Below are 19,140 nucleotides of genomic sequence, written 5' to 3'. Positions count from 1 at the left end.
TCAACCTTACTAATTATGTAACTATGTAACTCCACACGTTTTCGTCATCTTCTTGGACAATCAACATCTGTCTTGACATGTTGAGACCATGGTCACTGGATTAGGTGACTGAATGACCCAGTTGGCTATAAATGCTGGGGTAGGCTCCCAATATTCATTGAAATGGGGAAGCTGCTTGGATCAGTCCTCTTCAACATTACAGAAGAAGTCCAGTTGAGTATGACCAACTACTTCTAATTTACAGTTAATGTGAAGAAACTCTTCCACATAATACATATAGGGTGTTATTCACTATAAGTGAAGAGTGCAAACTCTGGTGCAACTCTGCAGCGAAACCAATCACCTTCCAGGTATTATGATCAAAGCTTAATTGAACAAGCTCAAGTTAAAAGCTGATTGGCTACCATGCACAACTGCACCATATTCTGAGTGCTCCATTTTTAGTAAATCTCCCCCATAGTGTAGCTATTTTTTGTACTGTATTTATTTGGAAGTGGAAGAATGCGATTCCCATTATGTTTGGGTAGCTGGCTTTGGCCTCAGCTGTCTGGACTGGTCAGGTTTACAGATCTACTGTAGGTCCACATCCCTGTATCTTAACCTCATTAGAATCCACCTGTCTAACCTGAAAGTGTATGTGTGTTAAACTGGCCATACATGGATCAAAATTCAGACGGTTCAGCAGGGAATGGAAAATTTTGATCCGTTATGGGCAGGGAGGTTGTATTAAAGTTTATCCACTGATGACTCTTGTACTACTTCCTGTCATATATATTTTACCCAGTCGATCAGTGCTGCAAGCTATAGCCTGCAACACCGTTCAGTGTATTCTGATGGTATTCTGATGGTGAGGAACTCTCCCCACTGTCAGAACACAATAGCGCAGCGGGGAGTATTTCCCCATCCACATTTGTGTGGATGGGGGAATCTAGTCAGTTTTTTCTTCCAAGCCACTGATTGAAAGAAAAAAAAAAATTACTCCTCTATGGACTGCCTTATACATTGGTCAGATAAAACAGGGCTTGAAAAATGCCATGGCGACTAGAAATTGCGTCCTGATATCTGGGTTCACACACTGCTTCAATGCAAAATTGTCTATCGTAGACTTCAATTCAAAATCTTCTCCTGCAGACTTCAATGCAAAAAATGACTCCTATAGACTTCAATGCTAAAACTCCTATCAATAGCAATCCTATGTGAACACTTGTCTCCGCATGCCACTCTACTCCATCACTTGCGAGTCTGGAACGCACCGCTATAAACTCACACAGGACTCTTTCCGTAATGGCACTCAAAACACAATGCATGTGGATCTCATCTGTGTGAATCACCTCAATAGGAACACATAATATCTAGCCCAGTGTTTCTCGACCTTTTTTCAGTCAAGGCACCCTTTAAAGTTATGGACAGTCCTGAGGCGCCCTTTAAAATTATGGACAGTCTGGAGACACCCCATTCTAAAATGTGAAAAACTATTCTCATTGTTGTATATAACACAGTAACATCCACACATGTAGGACACCCAACATTAGAGGTGATCTATTCTTCCAAAGCAAATGCACTTTTACACACTAAGTAGTATTCCAGTGTTTCTCTTCTCCCTCAGTTTTTCTCCATCACTGAGCTAATGTGACCCCAGCACTGATGGAGAAGGACAGGGGAGGGTCAAACTAGGATGCTGTGCAGGCAGATGACATTGGCTGGATGCCGGCGGCTAGAAGGTCATAATGGTGCACAATGAAAACACGTGGCCTTTGTGTAACTAAAAGGCAGGCTTGATCCACCCGCTGGCTTGTATACATGTTTTTATGCAATTTTTAGACATTTTGCCAAGGCACCCCTAAAGAAACCTCAAGGCACCCTGATTGAGAAAGGCTGATGTAGCCTGTCATGGGAATCTGTGAGTTTGAAAAAGCATCCAGAATCGCATATGTGTGAACCAGGGTGGCTCCATGCACACCTGGGTGTTTTGGGATTGCTGCAGAATTGCTGTGATTGCAAAACGCAGGTTCAGGTGTCATTATTGTCAATGGCACCTAAAACGTGGTGCGGTTTTGCTGTGATTATCATGGAGCAAATCACATCACATTAAGCTTGTTACTCAAAAGTTGCCTGGGCGCTGACAACCCATACTACGCTAAAACAAACTGGCTCCTAACTTTTTTTTAGCTGGATCCTAGATTCACAGCCTATATGTCAAGCTCTGAGATAAGAAATGCTGGGGAGAAGCTGGGACACTGGCCACCATTATCACAGAAAGAGTCTATTCCAGCCATTCTAAACCAAAAAGTTGAAAGGGGTTCCTTGAGCTGTGGCTGATTAACCTCCTATATGATGGTGCCTGCATAGCTGCTAGTCCAAAGCTAATTGGCAGAGCCAATCCCATGACACCATTGATATTTTTAGCTGTTGGTAAGAGTGGCAGTGTGGCTACCACTGCAAGGGAAATAATAGTAGGACCTCCTGCGCTCAGATGAATAAACTACTTAAAGCTGCCAACACCCTCCTTTATACCAAAAAGTAAACAGTACATAAAAAATATATATAACTGGTGTAGCCAAGGGGCTTTCTTTTCACTGACTGCCATTGTAAGGGGCATTCGTCCTGTTGTCTCCCAATGAATTCATTTTGTCAGGGGTTTAAAAATGATTTCATGGGTTCCTCTAGGGTAAAAAGGTTGAGAAAGATGGTGTATTTATTAAGACCTGAATTGCCAGATATTAAGGCATGCAGCAACAGGTTTCAGCAAACAGGATACACCACGATGTAAGAACAGGTTTCAGGATATCAAACAACATAACTTTCAGATTTAGTCTCTTGCCGATACTTAGATGTGAGATATCCCAGGATGCAGCACTCCAATTATGTGTGATATATGCTTCTCCATAGGTAGAAGTGAGGACCTTAGCGAGATGAATTGGTGTTTTGCTGTTTATGCTGGGATTTGCTGCACCACCCTGGTTGGACTTTGGTTGTAGACCTCTTCATTTGCTGATGAGGAATAAGGTCAAAAAGTCTGTTGCTGTGGATTTGGCGCACCATCTGTGACCTTCAGCAGCATAGCCTGGCAGATCCTGGCTATCACAGAACTAACCCTCTGCACCAGTGTATAAATCCTGCCTTCAAGAGCTGGCCCCTTCTTTTGCCTTGGTCTGTCGCAAACAGCAGGTGAGGTATAGAACAGGGAATGGCCATTTATACTCACCGGCCACTTTATTAGGTACACCTTGCTAGTGCCAAGAAAATATCCCCTACACCATTATACCACCACCAGCCTGAACCTTTGATACAAGGCAGGATGGATCCAGGCTTTCATGTTGTTTACTCCAAATTCTGACCCTACCATCTGAATGTTGCAGCAACCAGCCTAACCATTTTCCTCTGACTTCTGACATCAACAAGGCATTTTCGTCCACACTACTGCAGCTCACTGGATATCTTCTCTGTTTCAGACCATTCTCTGTAAATCCTAGAGATGGTTGTGTGTGAAAATCCCAGTAGATCAGCAGTTTTTTAAATACTCAGACCAGCCAGTCTGGCACCAACAACCATGCCTTGTTCAAAGTCACCTAAATCCCCTTTCGTCCCCATTCTGATGTTCAGTTCGAACGTCAGCAAGTCGTCTTCATCATGTCTACATACCTAAATGAATTGAGTTTTTATATGTGATTGTTAATGTTTTGAATTTTATTAGTTGGGCAATGGGAAGCCAGTGGAGGGATTGGCAGAGAGGGGTGGCTGATACAGAACAGTTAGTAAGGTGGATGAGTCTGGCAGCAGCATTCATGATAGACTGAAGGGGGGATAGCCTGTGATGAGGTAGGCCAATGAGGAGGGAGTTACAATAGTCAAGGTGAGAGATAACCAGGGAGTGAATAAGTTGCTTAGTAGTTAGTTAGTACACCTAGTACCCTGGCATGAGGGGAGGGACTGATGGTTGTATTATTGATCTTGATGGAGAAGTCAGGGGAGGGGGCACAGGCTAGAGGAAATAGTATGAGCTCAGTTTTAGAAAGACTGAGTTTGAGGAAGTGGAGTGGCTTCTACTGCCATTAAGGTTTGCCAGAAGAAAGAAGCATTTCTCATTGGCCAGTGCAGTCACGTAGTCAGTTGTTGCTGGGAGGGATCTACTGTTGAGGGAGGGGTCTATTGTAGCTGACTGCTGAAGAATCTATGGATGCTAGTTGATGGGAGTCTATTGTTGCTGGGGTGATTCTAATGTTTCTGGGGCGGTATTTTGTTGCAGGGGTCCATTGTTGCTGGAGGAAGTTCTATTGTTGTGTGGGGGGGATCTATTTTTTTGCTGAGGGGAGACTGTTACAGTGGGGGTCTTTTGTTGCTGGCTGCAGAGGATCTGTTTTACTGCTTTTCTTGTTATCATTCACAAATTCCATACAAATTACCTAGCAGCACAAAATTATACTTGGTTCTGTATTCTCTAAAGGGGGCAGGACTGGGAGGAGGGTAGGGAGTGGAACCAAGGGAGGGAGCTTGGAGGTGGGTTGGGAATGGAACCAAGGGAGGGAGCTTGGAGGTGGGTTGGGGGTGGAACCAAGGGAGGGTGCTTGGAGGTGGGTTGGGGGTGGAACCAAGGGAGGGTGCTTGGAGGTGGGTAGGGAGTGGAACCAAGGGAGGGAGCTTGGAAGTGGGTTGGGAGTGGAACCAAGGGATGGAGTTTGGAGGTGGGTTGGGGGTGGAACCAAGGGAGGGTGCTTGGAGGTGGGTAGGGAGTGGAACCAAGGGAGGGAGCTTGGAAGTGGGTTGGGAGTGGAACCAAGGGAGGGAGCTTGGAGGTGGGTTGGGAGTGGAACCAAGGGAGGGAGCTTGGAGGTGGGTTGGGGGTGGAACCAAGGGAGGGTGCTTGGAGGTGGGTTGGGGGTGGAACCAAGGGAGGGTGCTTGGAGGTGGGTACGTTGTGGAACCAAGGGAGGGTGCTTGGAGGTGAGTAGGGGGTGGAGACCATGGGTGACTCAGAAGGGGGGGGGGGAGTTCCTACACCTATTTTCTGAGAAAAATATCCCTGGTTAGATCAGATGCACTTATCCTTTATCAAAGGTACACTGTGAAAACTGTGTAGATTCCAGGGTGAAGATAATGAAATAAATTACAGCCGTATAACAATCACAAGGCAGGAGTGACAGGTGATGGTGCAAACATTTGTTTCAGTTCAGAGGATCAGGCCCTAAGCTCTTCTGCTACCAAGATGGGGCACGAGCAGCCCTTGACGTCAGCAGCCTGCACCACGTGGCCCCATGTAATTCTTAGCCATAGTCTCAACACTGTGAATCACGCAGGCTATCCTGACAAGTTCCTTTCAGATGGCCTTAATCGACTTTTGGCCCTCAGCCCAGAACAGCTGATATTCATATAAACCATTTTCTGCCAGGTTTACATAGTTGGAGGCCCCCAGACCTCCCCTCCTTTCTGCTCTTTCTCATGTCTGCTCTCTGGATTACACTTGCCTTGCAGGACCAGGGAAGGAGGGGTGAGTTCACCTAGCAGTCAGACTTCCACTCTGGCTCTAGGGAACTTCAAAGTCAAAGTTGATCTGTATTCATCCTGAGTGGAAGGAGGGGGGGCGTTGAAAGGGATAATCGCCCTGCTTCTGCTTCTCGTTGTTAAAGGGCCACTCCAGGCTAACACAGTTGTGATACATGTGCAAAAGACAATAAAGCATCTGTGCTTTAAGACTTAAAGAGATTTGAGACAACAATTTAATTCTGCAAACTGAGTACCACTACCCTTCCTTTTGGCTGTTGTTTGGAAAACTAGGAAACATCACCACATTGTGGTCACCTACCTCAAGCATAGCCAATCTAAGCACCTACTTCTTCCACCAGTTAGATAAAACCGCAAGAACTCGGCAAGACCAACCTCAATTGGTGTGAGTCAAATCAGTGAAAAGACAAGTTTCAGTTACAATGGGAATTTTGGTGTCTTGTGTTTCGGTGCTGTGAGAACCTGGAAGAAAGGTGCCACAGAGTACCCCAAGGCCTCCTGGGATGCGTGATGTGAGCATCTCAGGAGGCTGCAGGTAATCAAGTACATCATTATTGCCTAGGCAAGAATCCAGGAAGTGTGAGGAGGGTTCCCCCAAAAAGGTAACAAAAGTTAAAATAAATGGGGAGGGTGAAGTTCCACTTTAAGGCTATTCTCCAAGATCAAGCAGTGTGTGGTATGTGGAAATTCCTTTATTACCTTAATAACTACCTTCAGTACCCAGGAATCCACAATCCAGGGTACTCTCTACACAAAGATCTCACCGTCTAAGTGGCCAATATGGGCAATTGTTGGATTGTTTGGGTGGCTGGCTATATGAACGTAGCTACTTCCTATGTAACATGTTTGTGGGGGCTCCCTACCCAAAGAAAACTATTTTTGGGATAAGAACAGTACTATTTAGTTAGCAGTCCTATAGTTTTTCCTTTTTGTAAGTGGTTTAGCTTTAAATATCTTGTTTTCATATCCTTATGAAAGAGACCCTGACATGTTTATCCATGAATGTTATGAAAATCTCTCTTACATAAACTCTTCTATATAAATGATGTGAGCTGTGTATAGAGGCCTTTGCAGAACATATGGGAAGCTGGTGTTGTATGTATTCTATGTCTTAATTGAGTTATCTATAGAGTATAGATCACCCGGGGATAAAAAGCAGACAAAGGTCACATGGGGAGCAGTAATAAGAGGGCCACTGTGTCCTCGTCATGTGTTTATGAGGGACGTTTGTCATGTGTAGAAGAAATAGACAACTTGTTTGTTTCCAGGGGCTTTATGTAATTCCGGTTCTTTTTCGGACTTAACGGTGACTTATAAATTAGATGTTTGGCCCCCAGGAATGATCAGTACAGAAGTGTTACTGGAACAGACAGCTCCATTCACAAGCTGCACTTTGTCATTTAATGCTTTTATGGACTTTTATGATGTTCAAACTACTTAAAGTACTCATAGTTACAGGCAGAAATGGTACTAATAGGTTGAGGAACCAGAACCTGGAGGAACATATAACCCCCCTAGGTTTGTTAAACTGTTCTGATTGACAAAGCTTCAACATTTTCATTTGATGCTGTGGCTTGCCTGCTCATTTTCACCTTTCCCCCTTCATTAGTATTGACCCATCATTATGATGAACTGCCTCATTTAAAGCCCATCTCCAGGATAGGCCAAATACATAATTACATTGGTCCAAACTGGTCCAATGCAACTATGTATACATTGCCATACATAAACTATAGCTCTAGGCTGTTCTGTTTCTAGCTATCCATATTGAAAGTAAAGACCAAGCTGCAGACACCATTTAAAGTCTTACTGGTACACTATTATTATTATTATTATTATTATTATTATTACATCGAGTTTATATAGCGCCAAAGGGTTTGCTCAGCGCTGTACAATAGAGGGGGGGGGACAATACATGAAACAGTACAGCAACTACAAACAGCACACGAGGGGTTAGAGGGCCCTACTCTTTCGAGCTTACAATCTAGAAGGGAGGGGGTAGTGGTACAGGAGGAAATGGCTGTGGGGGATGGAGTGGTAGGAGGAATGAAGGAGAACGGCTGTTAGGTGAGGGTGGGGTAGGCTTTCCTGAAGAGGTGGGTTTTCAGGGAGCGCCTGAAGGTGAGGAGGGAAGGTGACAGTCTGATGGATTGGGGTAGTGAGTTCCAGAGGATGGGGGAGGACCTGGAGAAGTCTTGCAGTCGTGCGTGGGAGGAGGAGACCAGGGAGCAAGATAGAAGGAGGTCTTGTGAAGAGCAAAGGGTACGGGTAGGGTTGTACCTGGGAATCAGGTTGGTGAGGTAGTTAGGGGCAGTGTTGTGAATGGCTTTGTAGGTCAGAGTGAGTAGTTTGAATTTGATGCGTTGGGCAATGGGGAGCCAGTGGAGGGATAGGCAGAGGGGGGTGGCACTATGACTGGTGATGATGATGATTTAGACAGATGATTTAGACAGTCCGAAGAAGGGAGAATGGGGACATATTGGTCAATCCATTGGGGGTCTGTACATGTAAAATGGTTAAGAACCCATGCTATAGACCAGCCTTTCTTAACCTTTTTAACGCAGAGGAACCCTTGCGCCAACTTTCTGGTCTCAGGGAACCCCTGCAAAATATTACTGTATTTACAACTCATAATGCATTAGTGTGATGGTCAGTGTGAAGGATGCTCCTAATACTTATGGTCGTTGGGATGAATTACCCCCTTACAGATTGCTCATTGCTCAAGGAACCCCTAGCAACCTCTGGAGGAGCCCTAAAGTTTAATGGAACCCTGGTTGAGAATCCATGCTATAGACACTCAAGTCTTTGTTACCTTAGTGGTTGTTGTGTGGCTGTATGACCTGCCATTTTTAAGTTCTTCGAAGAATCCTTCTCTGTTCCTAGGTAATCATGCTTAAAAAAAATCAGATACTATGTTGTGTTGATTCCTCAGTACTTATTGTACCCAGGAGTCTCAAATACGGATGTTGATTTAACAAATCAGATTACAGATAATGCGTTCCTGCTCTGAGACTTGTTTTTATTGTGTTGAGGTAACTTAAGGAACAGGAAGCCGAAACCTTTATTTTCACGTTAAGGGTACATCATCGTGCCAAGCTGTTGGCAGTGAAGAGTTATGTTGTTGAGTTACGATGATCTGCTGTCATTTCTCCATGAGAGGAAGTGTAACTTCCATCAAGAGACATTTCCTGTTTTTCCCACTTATTTTCGAATTGTAGTAATGGCTTAATTAAATAATGGATGTTAAATGTGTCTTTAATAGCTACTATTTAGTATAGACGCAACCTGTCTGGCTGAAAGATAATGTGGGAAAAAAGAATTTATTTTTTTGGGGGAAGTGTTTTGTGTGGAACATGTTTATATATATATATATATATATATATATATATATATATATATATAGATAGATAGATAGATATGTGTGTGTGTATCTATCTATCTATCTATCTATCTATCTATCTATCTATCTATCTATCTATATATATATATATATCTATATATATATCTATATCTCTATCTATATATATATATATATGTAGCTGGCTAGCTAAGACCAGTCCTAGGTTGTTATTATGGTTCACATATATGTGTATACCAAACCTGCCAATAACCTCAGTACAGTATATATGTGAATATGTTAAAGCCAAAAGCAGAATCATTGCTGTGATTTATGTCTTTGATTGTTATATGACATTTCTATATTCATTGTGTTAGCAGAAGCAAAAAAGGAAAATATGCCTTTAAGAGTTAGTTAAAGGTGAGCCAATCACATACAGCCTCATACTGTACAGAGCCTTAACCAATCCCAGCCAGTTTCACATTTGTGCCTGTGTAAAACTCCCTGCTAGGATTTTCTAGAGACACATGCTCACCAGACAGAAGAGGAAACAGACAAAGTTCCAATCAGAAAAGCTTTATGGAAGCAGAGAAGGCCAAATAGGTATTTAATGCACTTGTGTGTTCCTCTGTTGTTTAGTAATGCAGGTAGATCTGTATGTAAAAACTGTTGTATGTGTTTACTTGTAGGTAGTTCCACCGAACTTACGAATCAAGTCACTGTAGAGTAATCTAACGAATTTATAAATCCAAGTGAATTTATCAATCTATCGAAATATACAGAACGAATTTATCAAATCTATTGAACCTATCGAGATAAGCTATCGAATCAACCCAATGTAATACGAATTAAACCATTGTAATATGAAAGAAATAAGCCATTGTAAGCAGTTATATGAAGAAGATTGAAGTTATTAAAGAAGTTAACTAAAGTATTCGGTGTGCTCTTTAAACCTACTGCATCCATAGAGCGGCATTGGAGGAATTACAGAGTAAAGTCAGTCTAATCAAACAAAGAAACAGCAATTGCATAATTTTTCTAATGCCACAGCGCACTAGGCACCAAAGGGTGCTGCGCCTGCCACAATATATATATATATATATAATTTTTAAAACATTGGTATTTTATAAATGCAAGCAGTGTAAGTACCTGAAAATGACTCATGTCAGCCTCTTGCAGTCTCCTCTACAGCAGAGCTCAGGTTGGGAGAGGAAAAAGCAACAAAGGGAGCCGATCAGTTCATGTTCTGACATAAAGCATGCTGACAGTAGGAGAAATCGGACTAATAAGAAGATGAGCTCAACACTGTGCTGCTTCATCTTTCACTGTCCAGTCATAAACTGGAGACAGTTCCCTGTCAGATGATACTGGCCATTATTCGACAAGGAAAGCTGAGGACAACTAGTCATCTCTGTAATACATGTACAATTCCCAATTTTGTATCTATTTAAAAACGCAGTTAAAAAAATACCTGTTGATGTGACAGAAATTTGGTGAGCTTCTAACTTCCTCTTTGGACTGGCAACAAAGTTCCTTTTCTGCACCAAAATTCTAATCGACTTTGACAGACTTGCCTGTTGAAGTATGGAATTTCTGTCTATCCCTGGCCCCCTCTGTCCCTTTTCACATGTTTTTATTGATTTCTTTCCCAGCAAAACAATGCCACTGCCTTGACTCTTGAGACCATGCTCACATATTGTGCATTGGGAAAGAGCTCTTGGGGGATGTAGTTCTGGGGACATGTCTACAGCAATAGAAGCTGATCTTCCAAGGCCCTTTTGTTGGCTTTTATTTTTTGTTGCTTTAATTTTGACTTCCTTGCATTTTTTCCTATAAGCAATGGTCAAAACCCAGCTGGGCACAGTTCAAAATGCACAAATAAAGGTGCCCTGTCATGTGTAGAACGGGGAGTGGTAGCTGGGTGGTATCCCCCAAGAAGTGTTATAATAAAGGCATTATAGACATGTAATTATGTAATTATATTGCAGATGACCAGTCCTTAGATTTGGTGGCTGCATTTGTTTTCCTTTAAAGATGACTGTCAGGTATGGATATTTTATACATAGTGAATTGTTCCAGCTTGGACCAATATAACTGTACATATTATATCTATGGGATCCCTCTACATCAGTAGCTGTCAATTTATAAACTAAAGGGGCCTCAAATGTGGCCCCTGACATCACCAAAGACTGCACATAATGTTCAATATATGTAATTCTTGAGTGGACTGTCAGAAACTGCAGACCTAATAGAAGAAACGATGGTCAGAGATTGTGGACAGGATACATTTTTAGCTGGTGATACACTACAAAAGACTATGAAACTGGGCACATCTTACATGATGCTGGTAGAGATCAATGTTCCCACTGCAGGCTGCTGAGGACATCATATACCAAAGTTCTGCATGCAGCCCTAGGGGCCGAAGGTTGGGCACCAGGGCTTTAGAAGCTGGAAATTATTGTAGAAGACATCGCTACTCCAGTGATCTCCACTTGCTTCAGGGTGCCATGCCGAGCAGCTGCCCTGCTGCATTCTGAACACGAGGTTGGCCACTGGGTATGGACTCCACTCACTGCTTGCTTTGCATTTTCCCATTGAATGTGATGTGTTCTCTGATTTCAGCAGTATTGTCGTGCTCTCCACCTCATCCAGTCAGAGAACGCTTTGCATTCAATGGAAAAATGTAAAGCATTCTCCAAATGGAGCGCGTGCCCAGCGGCCAACCTCCTGTGTTCAGAATGCAGCAAAGCAGCCGCTTGGCATGGGACCCAGAAGCAAGGGGAGATCACTGGAGTAGTTGTGTCTGCAATAGAGTAAGTACAGTTTCCAGCTTCCAATGGCATCTGCCAAGTATGGTATATACATAGTTACATTGCTCCAAGCTGGATCAATGTAACTACATATATAAAATACCCATACCTGCAATTCTTCTTTAAGGCTTTTTTTCACTTTTTTTTTCACTTGGTGATCACACTTCTGCCGTAGAGTGACAACACTCACCCACTGTACTGTATCTATGGAGGAGCAAAAGGTACCCCAGGATTGGAGGAGACTACAGCACACCTCTGCCTTTCCTCTTTTCCATACCATTAGTTGGAGATGTTTTGTAGTCCCCAAAGTTTGCTCTACCGAATGAAACACATCAAAAGGGAGCAAATAGGAGAAGTTGATTGTTAGGGTTTATATTCCCTGAAAGGCAGATGTAGAGGGCGCTCAATGGAACGCATGTATATCTAGATTTGTATCTGTCTCACAGGCAATGTAAAGAGTTCACGTATTGCCGTTTCAGTTGGACCTGTTCACCCATATTCTATCCTACAAGACAAAAGGCAACCTGGCAGTGACCTCAGACAGACAGCTGATCCGGGTGTCCCGTATTGTTGTGCTGCGACATTCTCCCGTTACAGAGGAAATAAGTAATTAGAACGGCGAGGTGTTATCATGAAATTCTTGCTCGCTAGACATTAATGAGACTCTTCTACAGAGCCAATATAGAATGACATTCGAGTATCTGTAGCAACCGTATCCAGAAATCTTAAATGTGTCGCCAGAAAACGCTTCTTGCTTGAGTAGTTATAGAATTAACGAGGCCGCTTCCTGCAAACGCTTATTAAATTAGAAGCAGCAAAGCCTGTTCTTATTGTCACCTCCTGCCGGATTTCTGTCTGGTAAAGGGGAAGGAGTAAGAGGAATTTGCCGGGGATTATAGTCAAACATATGTTTTTAAAATGTGCTTCCATGTTCTAGAAGCAAGAGGGCCACCCATGGAAAAGACGGAATTTCTATATGGCACTCACTGGCCATAAGGGTGTTTACCATAATTATTATTATACAGGATTTATATGGCGCCAACACTTTACAATATAACGGGAGGCAATACAGTTCAATACAAGAAGGTTAGGAGGGCCCTGCTCCTTGGAGCTTACAATCTATCCATAAGGCAATCATTGCTCGGTGGGTAAGCCAGCTAGGCAAAAAGGAGCCATATAGGGCTCATTTACACATCTGCGTTATAGTATTTATTTCAGGTACTTGTATAGTGCTGTCAATTTGCACAGCGCTTTACATATATATATTGAACATTCACATCAGTCCCTAACCCTCAAGGGGTGTACAACCTAAGGTCCCTAACTCACATTCATACATACACATACTATGGACAATTTAGACAGGAGCCAATTAACCTACCAGCATGTCTTTGGAGTGTGGGAGTACCCGGAGGAAACCCACGCAGGCACAGGGAGAACATGCAAACTCCAGGCAGGTGGTGCCGTGGCTGGGATTTGAACCAACGACCCTAGTACTGCCAGGCGGAAGTGCTAACCATTTAGCCACTGTGCTGCCCATAGTAAGACGTTTACTGACATTACATGCATTGGTGAGCAATTCTTTGGGATTTCAGTGCAGCAGCAGCAGAGTGCAGAATTTAGGGGCTCACTGGATATCTGGCAGGATCAATTGGTATGTATTTGCAGCATTGTAAAGAGATAAATATATAATATTTGAGTATTGCAGAAATGTGCTACATACAGTTGTGTCCAAAATTATTCAACCCCCAATGCTGTAAAGGGGTTTAGGGACTATAGTGTACATTTGGAATTGTATTCAGAATCAAATCCTACAAGGACGTTGTAACTACCCAAATGCAACTAAAATGACATCAATTGTTTATGTAATACAGTAGTAAATGGTTCTTATGTGGTTTCTTCATTGCCACAATTATTCAACCCCTTAAAGACTACCACTCTGAAGAACAGAGGTTCATACAGGTGCTTTCCATCAGGTATTGAAAACACCTGTGGATGTCACCGAGCAGCAATCAAGCATAATAAGCACCAATTAGGCAGCTTTAAAATGACTGTGATACTCAGCTCCTTCTAGACATTTACTGGTGTGGTTACAAACATGGTGAAGGCAAGAGAATGGTCCAGGAAGACAAGAGAAGAGGTGATTTCTCTTCACAGGAAGGGCAATGGCTATAAGAAGATTGCAAAGATGTTAAACATACCAAGAGACACCTTAGGAAGCATCATTCGCAAATTCAAGGCAAAGGGCACTGTTGAAACGCTACCTGGTCGTGGCAGAAAGAAGATGCTGACTTCGACTGCTGTGCGCTACCTGAAGCGTAGAGTGGAGAGAAGTCCCCGTGTGACTGCTGAGGAACTGAGAAAAGATTTGTCAGATGTGGGTACAGAAGTTTCAGCCCAGACAATAAGACGCACACTGCGTAATGAAGGCCTCCGTGCCAGAACTCCCAGGCGTACCCCCTTGCTGTCTCCAAAGAATAAGAAGAGTCGACTGCAGTATGCCAAAAGCCATGTGGACAAACCACAAAAGTTGTGGGATAGTGTTCTGTGGACTGATGAAACAAAATTAGAACTGTTTGGGCCCATGGATCAACGCTATGTTTGGAGGAGGAAGAACAAGGCCTATGATGAAAAGAACACCTTGCCTACTGTGAAGCATGGTGGAGGGTCAATCATGCTTTGGGGCTGTTTTGCTTCTGCAGGTACAGGGAAGCTTCAGCGTGTGCAAGGTACCATGAATTCTCTTCAGTACCAGGAGATATTGGATGGAAACGTGATGCAGTCCGTCACACACCTGAGGCTTGGGAGACGTTGGACCTTTCAACAGGACAATGATCCCAAGGATACCTCCAAGTCCACTAGAGCATGGTTGCAGAGGAAAGGCTGGAACATTTTGGAGTGGCCATCGCAGTCACCAGACTTAAATCCGATTGAGAACCTCTGGTGGGACTTAAAGAAAGCAGTTGCAGTGCGCAAGCCTAAGAATGTGACTGAACTGGAGGCCTTTGCCCATGAAGAATGGGCGAAGATACCCGTAGATCGCTGCAAGACACTTGTGTCAAGCTATGCTTCACGTTTAAAAGCTGTTATAACTGTAAAAGGATGCTGTACTAAGTACTAAGATTGAATGTCACTTGGGGGTTGAATAAAACTGATAATGCTGTGAGCACAGAAAAGACATTTGTGGTTATTTCATTATAACTGTTATGTTATATTTGTCTGACCTACAAGTGCCTCTTTAATGTAAATGTAAGCAAGATGACTGAATGATCAAAAGCAATGTCAAACTGGCCAAAACACTCAATTTCAGTGGGGGTTGAATAATTTTGGCCACAACTGTAAGTCTTTTTTTGTTTGTTTGTTTAGTGTGCTTACCAGACCTATGCGGTGGGATCATATAGGGATCAATGGGATCATCACCAGATTGCAAGTATGCATACATCTTGGGAGGGGGAGGTGGAGTAGTTTAGCACATTGAGGGGAGGAAGAGGGTAAGGATAAGTGTACCTTGTTTGAAAGTGCACTTATCCTTTAACTCAGGGTTCTCCACTTAACTGGACTTTGGTATAAGATGTAATCCTGATGTAAGGGGGTCTGTGATGGGGACCCTTGTGTAAGGAGGACTCTGATGGGGTTCCTTAAGTAAATGTGGGGCTCTGATTTTTTTTTTTTTGGACCCCCCCATCCTTGAATATTTGTAAAATATACAATGTGGCCGTCATACAGAAAAGTTTGGAAACCCTTACTTTAAGTGGCAGAGCAGTACAAAGACCAATGAATAGAATCATAAAACCACTAACTGCAGTAACTGAAATAAACAATACAAATATCCATAAATACCCCTTATTATACAAATGTAAAAGCTTCTTGAACTAATTAAGTATCTGGTTTGTCTTCTTCTAACTCTGAAAGTACAGTATACTGCTATAAAGTCCTTTTTAAGACAGATGTTCTTCCCATAAGTGTCCAAAATTTTGGGGAGTATACAGTCAGGTCCAACATTTTTGGCCGGAAGACTACGGAAAACAACTGTGGTGGATGACCGAAGAATTCTTTCCCTGGTGAAGAAAACACCCTTCACAACAGTTGGCCAGATCAAGAACACTCTCCAGGAGGTAGGTGTATGTGTGTCAAAATCAACAATTAAGAGATGACTTCACCAGAGTGAATACAGAGGGTTCACCACAAGATGTAAACCATTGGTGAGCCTCAAAAACAGGAAGGCCAGATTAGAGCTTAACAAACGACATCTAAAAAAGCCTTCACAGTTCTGGAACAACATCCTATGGACAGATGAGACCAAGATCAACTTGTACCAGAGTGATGGGAAGAGAAGAGTATGGAGAAGGAAAGGAACTGCTCATGATCCTAAGCATACCACCTCATCAGTGAAGCATGGTGGTGGTAGTGTCATGGGATGGGCATGTATGGCTGCCAGTGGAACTGGTTCTCTTGTATTTATTGATGATGTGACTGCTGACAAAAGCAGCAGGATGAATTCTGAAGTGTTTCGGGAATATTATCTGCTCATATTCAGCTAAATGCTTCACAACTCATTGGACGCCGCTTCACAGTGCAGATGGACAATGACCCAAAGCAGACTGCAAAAGCAACCAAAGAGTTTTTTAAGGGAAAGAAGTGGAATGTTATGCAATGGCCAAGTCAATCACCTGACCTGAATCCGATTGAGCATGCATTTCACTTGCTGAAGACAAAACTGAAGGGAAAATGCCCCAAGAACAAGCAGGAACTGAAGACAGTTGCAGTAGAGGCCTGGCAGAGCATCACCAGGGATGAAACCCAGCGTCTGGTGATGTCTTTGCCTTCCAGACTTCAGGCTGTAATTGACTGCAAAGGATTTGCAACCAAGTATTGAAAGTGAAAATTTGATTTATGATTATTATTCTGTCCCATTACTTTTGGTCCCTTAACAAGTGGGAGGCACATATGCATACTGTTGTAATTCCTACACCGTTCACCTGAGTTGGATGTAAATACCCTCAAAGTAAAGATGACAGTCTGCAGTTAAAGCACATCTTGTTCGTTTCATTTCAAATCCATTGTGGTGGTGTATAGAGCCAAAAATGTTAGAATTGTGTCGATGTCCCAATATTTATGGACCTGACTGTATATAGAAGTCCAGGGAGGGTCTAGAAGCCATTGGCAGTTGGAAAGATCAGAGTTGCTTCTTCTTTTTGAGACCTTCCACAAGTCACAATGTAGGTTCTGGACTTCTTTAGGGGGAGTGCTAGAATGACTTTGTGCCGGGAGGTAAGGTTGTATGCTTTCTTTAGGGAAAGCTACCACAATCATGACTTATGGGCACAAGTCTCTGTCACGCTTTCTGTCCTGATAAGGAAGGTTTTCAACTTGTGCCATCATTCTGGTGTATGACTGTCCTTACCTTGTCTACATCTACTCTACTACTCTACAGAAAAGTTCAGCAACTATTTTTAAGGAACGTGCTGTGGCCTCTGATTATTCCATAGTAATGGAGGTCTTCTCTTGGGCATGGATCCATGCTTGGGAACTTAGTGGAGACAGCATGAGACAGAGCAGTCTAGGGGTTGGAACTGTATTTCAGTTGTGCCAGGCTAGTCTTTCTCTGCAGGTTCTTTAAGGCGTGAAGTATTTGTGATCTGCCTGTCCAGAGTTGGAGCCCCAGGCTAGGAACTACAGGAAGCCACATGTTGCTCAAGTCAGTGTAAGGAAAGATTTAATGGTCCCTTGTCTATGTTGCATGCTACACAACACTACCAAGCTGCCAGGTATCAATGACCGCTCCCCTTCTTCCTTCGACCAATTTTAAGTGCCAACTATGGAATGTAATAATAAAATGGAACAGTATTCAAACTTTAATCACAAATTACAAAAATCCCCACAAAAAAGGGGCAAACTTAAAGTGGAACTAAAGCCCCGATTTCAAAACTTGAGAGCGGACAGGCTCTTTATAGCAGCAAAGACATTCAATGTCTCTTCTGCAATAAAATACACCTACCTGACTATTTGCAGTCTTCTTTGAAATGTAAATTCAGCTCATTTTACGTTACGGCACCTCAAATGTGTGCTGGGTTAAATGAACTCCTGCGCACCTCGGGCAGTAGTGATGTCATCCCGTGCTGGCCAATGAAGATATCCGCAGCCCAACACTTGGAAGAAGCTGGGTAGAAAATGCCAGTGTTGGCACTAGATCTCAGACCATTGTAGGATAGGTAAGTATCATGGAGTTTAGCTTCAATTTAAGGTGAAACTGTTGTCTCTCTATCGCATGACTTTTGTTTGCGTGAATTAATATTGGTTGGAACTGGTAGCTTTAGAGAAACCACATTTTCTTGAACATCACATAGCAATCTCCTCTGTCCCTACAGATAGAGCCAGGACAAGAGGTGGGTGGAAGGGGCGGCTGCCCTGGGCACAGTGGTTTACTGTAGGGATGATGGGGGCGCCTTCCTGCTGTTACAAGACTGACAGGAGTAGTGACAGCGGCAGTGATTTTGACAAGCAAGAGACTGCTGGGCGTAGGATCCCATAGGTTTGCAGATCATGAACCGGGGGAAGGCGGCGCAGTTTGGTATCTTTGTCCTGGGTGATAGGTGACCTTGTCCCAGTATTGCCTACAAGCCCTTGATGAGCAGAGATGAGCCTTTGCTGGTTTTTGGCAAGAGTCTCTGGTTATCAGAATAATTTGTAAAGTTCTAGATCACGGGCAGGGGCGGACTGACCATTTGGAAACTCGGGCACTGCTCGAGGGTACAGGGTCAGTAGGGGGCCCCATGAGATGCCCCTGGTACCTTTTTCATAGGCTTTTTTGAGTTTGGGCAAGGACACAGGGGCCCCATGATCCCCTATTGCCCGGTGGCCCCATGAGTTGTCAGTCCGCCCCTGATCACGGCTTCAAACTCTGACAGTAGGGAGACTGAGAGCAGGGTCATCAGCAATAGGAGACAGGAGCAATGCAAGGGTGAAAATGCTCTGCATGCAGGAAGAGAAGGACCTATGCTTCCTATGGGGAAGCAGCAGTGGTCTCTCTTCTCTACAGAGGTCTGACACACTCTCTGCTGATTGGAGAACTCAAGATCTGACTGAGCAGGGGGCGTGTCAGACCTCCACATAGAGACAACTGCTTCCACACAGAAAGCAAGGGTCCTTCTCTGCGGCATGCTAACTAAGGACAGGCTTCACAACTCAGACTATGGCTGCTTTCCAAAGAAAAAGGACTGCAAGGCTTTGCAGACTTTTTATTTTTGTGCACCTGGAATGTAGCAGATGAACAAATGAGTTTGGTTGGTCTTTAATGGATATCTGGGCTAAAGGTTTTTCTTTTGTGTTCCTAGAGTTTTTAAATGCAAAGACCCCCCAACCCCCCTCCCCCCCCTTCCCAGTGATCCGGATCTCCTGTCACCTTTTTTTTATTTAATTTTACCTGAGGGTTAAGCCGCCCAGCTGATTCTCTGCGTTGTGCAAATGCCGGTGGGTAAATTCTGGGTGTTTCTTGAA

General features: G+C 43.4%; 1 long non-coding RNA gene across 2 annotated transcripts in view; it reads left to right on the top strand.

Moving 5' to 3' along the window:
* The window catches only part of LOC149462024 (uncharacterized), a 389,135-nt gene that overhangs the window by 318,297 nt on the left and 51,698 nt on the right, over positions 1–19,140 (top strand). The window lies entirely within an intron of this gene.

The sequence above is a fragment of the Staurois parvus genome, unplaced genomic scaffold (assembly GCF_062004578.1).
Source record: "Staurois parvus isolate SC_StPar_1 unplaced genomic scaffold, SC_StPar_1.0 ptg000187l, whole genome shotgun sequence".
Taxonomy (NCBI): domain Eukaryota; kingdom Metazoa; phylum Chordata; class Amphibia; order Anura; family Ranidae; genus Staurois; species Staurois parvus.
This window is presented reverse-complemented; position numbering and strand designations above follow the sequence as displayed.